Here is a 6,369-nt window from a genome sequence, read left to right as displayed (position 1 = left end):
AATTCTTATCCACAGGAAATATGCATGTGTAAATCTTGTAACAATCCTGGCTAATTAGAAAGCTGATAAAAGTAACATGAGTTAGACAACTGGCAGACCTCAGCTAATAGTTAGGAATAGAGATGGCCTGCAGCAAATCAAATGTGTATTAGATAACTCCTAGGCCAGTCATTAGCTAAGACTTGGGAATAGGGACAGCTAGAGACCAATGGAACAAATTGTAGAATTATTACTAAAATGTTTATTAGATGATATTTCTTATTATCTCGCTTTATGCCACCTTCTCCTTTAGTGAAAATGTATAAAAGTTACTCTATCCTTTGTTCTTGGCTCTTGGCATTTTGACCAGGAGCCCTTTTCCTTGAATAAAAAGCAATCCAATAAAAATCAATCAGAAAACCTGCACCTCCTGTCTCGCGTCCATCATTGGCTTCAGCCCCAAATTGGGGAGAACAGGGTCAATGTTGCTAAGATTTATAAAATGTTATTGAAATTGAATTTGGAAAGTGAACATGTAAAACATTGTGTGATTCAGTGAACAAGGAATTTTCGATATAATGTGATGCTTGAACAATGGAAAATTATTTGGTTGAAAGGTTTTATATTTACACTAAACTATAATTGAAAAGAAAAAATTTATAAAATAATGTATCGCTGGTATTTAACACCGGATAAATTATCTAGAGTGTATACGGGTATTACAAATGAATTTTGGAAGTGTCAAAGAAAGAAGGAAATTTTTACCATTTATGGTGGACATGTGATAAAGCAAATAAATTTTGGAGTAAGATATTATAATATAGAAAATTCTTAAAACAAAAATAAAAATGAAACCAGAAACTTTTCTTTTGGGTTTGGAAACTTGGAGAAAAAATTTGGAACTTTTATCTTATATATGTTGACACACAAAAATGGAAGGACACTTTGATTCCCATTTTATGAATGGCTATAGAAGCTGATGAAGTTGGGCGAAATGGCTAAATTGACTATTTTGGTTAAAGCAGAGAATATAAGTACTTGGTTTGCACATGCAGACCGCTTGTGAACTTTGTGCTTAAAGTGGAAAAAAATGAACAGTTGATTTTGGGTTTTACCGATTAGGCTGACGTTTTTCAAGAAATAGCTAGTTTATATTATTATAAGAAAACAAATAGTTGTAGTTTAATGTTAATGCTTTTTTTTACTGCAACAGGGAGTTGGAAGTCATTGTTTCTTCTTTTCTTTTCTCCAATTTCTCCTCACTTTCCTCTCCCCCTTCCCCCCTTCTACTGTTTCTTCCTATTTACTTTTGTGTTTTATCTTATAACCTAGTAAAAAATGTTAAACTGAAAAAAAGGTGTGTTTATTATTTCAAGGAGGGAATTTTCTTATTTTGTTCCTTATTTTATTTAGTTTATTTTTAAGGTATTGTTTTAAAGGATTGGGTTCGATATCAGTGTTTCTATACATATACAATGTATTTGTATATGTATAGAAACTTGAGGTTTTATAAAATTTCTTTTTTTTGAAATAGCCATTTTTAAATCCTCCCACCCATCAAGATCTGCAGTGCTGCCTCATCAATGTGAGGCTCAGAGTTTCCCTCAGAGGAATGAATGGGAATGCATAGGAGGTGCACACCTAGGAGGTGGAGAGAGCATGGAAGCCAATGGTGTCTTGCAGGAGCTGCAACCCAATGGAACCCACTGGGTCTCTGTAGCCCATGCTGTGCAGGTGGGTCCAAGCACTGGGACTGCCAGGTCGTCCCTCCAAGCAGCAGGCAGAGATAGAGGCATGGGAGTGAGGCAGGTGATCAGGCCTGCTGAATGCACCAGGTGGCCGCCCACTCACCTTCCCACTCTGTCCCACCATCTACTTTTTCTTGCCCATGGCCATCTCAGCTGGGACAGGGCAAATGGTTGTGTGGCCCCTTGCAGGCCAAATTTCATGCCACCCTCCATGCATCTGCTTCCACTTGTTACTGTTGCTGCCACCACAGGGCTCAGCCAGTGCTGTCCAAACCTCTTCCTCCAGCTCCATCAGACACGTGGGATGAGCCTCCCACCCACTGCCCCAACCGCAATGGCCCCACTTTATGGGAAAGGCAGGGAGACCCATCCCCAGGAGGCAGCCAGGACTCCCATCCCTACTCTGCCTCGCCTGAGTCCAGCTGCAGAGCTGACCCACGTGCCCTACACCATCGTACCTTGGAACCCCACAGCCAGGCCACCCCCACCTCACCTCCTGCCTCATCTTCTAGCAAAGGCACCAACAGTAGCAGCCCCTCCAGCAGGAGCCCTGCTGTCCCCCAACCCTCCCCCCAACCCAGGATGCCCAGACTGGGCAAGGAGAGTGACCCAGCAGCAGCAGCCAGGAGGAGGAAGAGGAGGCAAGTGGACCCAGGCATCCCCTCAGGGAAGTGGAGTTGGGCTGTGGAGTCTGTTGATACCCTGTGTGGCCTGAGAAGGTCAATGAGGCTCCTCCAGTGGATCAGCAGGTCCCATCCCACAACATGAGGGACCACATCCACCCTGGCCATGCTCACCCAGACACCCATGCTCCCCCTGCCCCCCCTGTGGGCAACAACAATCCTCATCTGGCCCTCAATGAAATGGAGTTTGACAGCCCTGCTTTAGCTCTTGTTGAGTCAGATTCATACCTCATGTTCCTTCAGCAGAGCTGAAAAGTCTTGCATCCCATCCAAGGCCTCAGTAGTTTTCCTATTCCAGGAAGTGGCTGAGGCCTCAGAAGAACCATGCAGCATAGCCTGGGCTATAATCCCCAGTTCCCTTTGGAACCACATCAGTCACTAAGAGTGGACTGGCCTTCCTGAGTTGAGGGGCAGCATAGAAGTCACCAGGCCAGATCTGGCCAGGACTAAAGGGACCAGGGTAGCTCGTCCTCAGATCACGTTGGAAGTGGTTTGTTTTGAGTTGAGCCAAGTAGGATGGAGGCCATGTTGAAATGCCTCTAAGGCCTGTGCCAGGGATGGCAAATGGACATTGCTCAAGAGCATACGTCTGGAGAACCCCAGAGTCAACTATGAAATGCCCTCCAGAAGCTCAGCCACGGAGGTTGTCATGCATCAAGAAAGTTTGTTCATTTGTTTGTGTGTTTATTTATTTATTGGTTAAACATGTAGAAGATAACAAGTATAAGTGTGAACATAACCAAGAACAAAGGAAATAAATACAGATAAATGGGGACAGTAAGACAGGAACAGTAGGTACGCTACTGCGTTTATGCATGCCCTCTTTAAGGACCTCTTAGGAATACTGATGCAGTACAATAGAAACGATCCCAACTGGTCCTGTGAATGAATCTTCAAAAAAGAATTTCAGACCTGGCAATTTGGGGAGCAGCACCACAAATGTCCAAAAGAAACACCCAGATGACAATTCCTACCCTTCAGCTGCAGCAACAGAAATTTGCAAGTCCTACAAAAAAAATTGCAGTTAATATCCTGAGATTCTTCCTCAAATTCCATTTCTGCCTTGTGCTACCATTCCAAAATAGCATTCATGTTATCTGACCAAACTAGGGCATAAGCCAAAATCAATCTTGTGTGCAGGGGTTATTTCCATGCAGGTCAACTACACAACTTCCACCATGACTCCATCTGCTCTGTGAATTAGAAGAAGAGACACAAACATGTTTTCCATTCTGTTGCATGAAGAGAAGCTGTTGCCAAGGGGATAGGACAGTGGCTTTTCCCTGCAATTATCAGAACAACAGGCATTCTTCATGTATTCCCTGTGGATTTCTAGACACAAAGATCTTCCAGGATAAAACTTACTTTAAAATATACACCTGAGTTCACCAACTGGTGGACAGAATATGACACCTTAGTCTGTCTTGAAAAGAGCTCCCTCCTGGGTTTGAAGAGACTCATATGCCTTTGTTTCCTCTATGGTCATCGTCCAAACAGAGGTAAAGAGGAAGCATGGTTGCTATAAATTTGCCCTGGGGACATCCAGGTGGCACAGGTGGTGTCTGATCTGCTAAAGTTCCAGTGAGATTTCAGGAGCAACCTTCAAATTAGTTTATGCATAAACCTTGGCTTTTATTTTAGGAGGGAAGGTGATAAGAATGACCAGGCTGGAGTCATGCTACTGTTGATGCTGTTGCTCTTCTGGCTCCTGGATCCAACTACAGCAAAGAGGCTCCAAACCATTTGTGTGTTCAGGGATTATGTCCACTTAAGGAAAAACAATTATAGGCCTGGTGATCTCATTATTGGTGGGAATTTTCCCCTGGGAACCATTGTAAAGTCTCCTGTCCTAGACCTTAATACATTGATTCATCATCTACATAATACATAAATTTCAGCTGGAGGGGAAACATGCAGTTTTTTTTTTTGTTTCAAAATCAGGGACTTTTTTCAGAAATGCTTCTTTTAGTATTTGCACTGTCCCGGTGTAGTACACATTTTGTGCTTTTCTCAATAAATTAGCAAGCTGTTAAAATGGGCTGGAATTCTCAAAATCTTCATCAGGAAGATGATGCTCCCCAACATCACCCTTGGCTTCCACATCTAGGGCCATTTCCAGAGGGAGATATATATTTTCTTAAACAGCTTCTCCATGCTTACCTCACGAGGCCAAGTATTTCCAGGTTACAAATGTGATGTTCAGGATACTCTGCTCTCCATCATTGGTGGTCTCAGTGCCAAGTCCTCAAGGCAGATGGCCTCCATCTTCAGCATCTTTAAGGTCCCACAGGCAAGAGAACTTTCTTGGATATCGTATGGAGTGGACAAAGATCAAAAGCACACAGAAAAGCCAAAGATGAACCTAAAAGTAGTTTTTTTGTTGGGGTGGGGGATATAATGAGCTTGTGATTCTTATTTTATTCTTTATTAAAGGATAACCATCATTTTAGTGCCATTTATTCTCTATATTGGGTTGTTCGTTTCTTCTCTTTTCTTCCGATGTATCTCAACCAATAAAAATGGCTTAAAAGGGAAGAAGATTAATCCTGATTAATCCTGACTGCGAGGGCCGTCAACCACACAGTGGTAACCACTAAAGTCAACATAAAGCTTTTACTTTGTCTTTGAAAAAAGAATCTCTTTTTCTACAGCTCGGTGTTGGGTTTGAGTTTTCTCAGGGAAAGAGAACAGTTTATCCTTCCTTCTTCCAGATTAATCCCAAGGAATATACTCAGTATGTGGGTTTAGTCCAGCTGCTCCTGTATTTCCAGTGGAACTGGCTTGGGCTTTTGGCCCCTGAAGATGACAGGGGAGAACGTTTCACTTCAACTCTCACTCCAATGCTCAAGGAGAAGGAAATCTGCCTGGCCTTCACTCTAATGCTGGAATTGGATAATTTTGAAATCACTCAGAACAAGTTTATTTTCAATGTCCTTACCTAGTCTAAGGCAGAATTGTTTATCATGTTCGCAAACTCAACTGTTATTAGCACTGTAATATGGGTGGTACATTTTTTTGAAAAATTCAAAACATTATCCTTTAGAAAAGCTTGTATCTTCACTTCCCATTGGAAACTTGGTGTGGAGGAATCTGAATACACATTGCCATATATAAAACTTTTACATGGGGTCTTGCATTTTAGGGACCACTCCGGGGATGTCTCAAAATTCAGCCACTTCCTCCTTTCTTTTGACCCCTTGAACCCTCAAGGAGACGTCTTTCTCCTTCCATGGTGGGAATATGTCTTTGGCTGCAAGATCCATAAATCAGGAAGGATCCCTCCAAAGGGAGAAAAACAATGTACAGGAAAGGAGAATGTGCAGAATCTGCCCAATTACATTTTTGAAAGGAGCATGAAAGGAGAAAGTTACAGAATCTACAATGCTGTTTATGCTCTGGCACATGCTTTGCATGCAATGTATGGATCCAGAGTTCGACCGAGCATCATGAGGCTTGGAAAGAGGACCTCAAATGTCCAGTCATGGCAGGTAATTTCTGAGGCTTTTGACTCAGTCCACAGATGCTTAGAACGGAAATTCCCCATATGAATTTTTTCACTTCCTGATTAAATGCCTGCAAACTCCCATACCAATTCATCTGAGACCCCATCTGAAATGCTTCCTTAAACATGGCCAAGTAGATCAAATATTGTCCCTGCATTCTTCAGCCTTTCGCAACAAGCTAGAGAAAATCAGTGGAATTTTCGATGGCTCTGATAGAAATTATTTATTTATTTCAAACATTCATTTATCAATTAACAAGATCTTGGGCCAAAGGAACTATTGGAAAGTATCACAAGTATTACAAGAGGAAAAGCCTAAAATTAAATTTAGATTGTGGAATTCAAATTCTTGTATTTTGATCAAATTGGAGTTGGAAAGCATGTCCAGCGATAAAGGGGAAACTTTTAGTTTCAGAGTTAAATACACCTGATTCCTCAGTTCACCACTAGGAGATGA

The sequence above is a fragment of the Notechis scutatus genome, chromosome 1 (assembly GCF_049901735.1).
Source record: "Notechis scutatus isolate UNSWTSFEM ecotype Mainland chromosome 1, rNotScu1.2, whole genome shotgun sequence".
Lineage (NCBI taxonomy): Eukaryota > Metazoa > Chordata > Lepidosauria > Squamata > Elapidae > Notechis > Notechis scutatus.
This window is presented reverse-complemented; position numbering follows the sequence as displayed.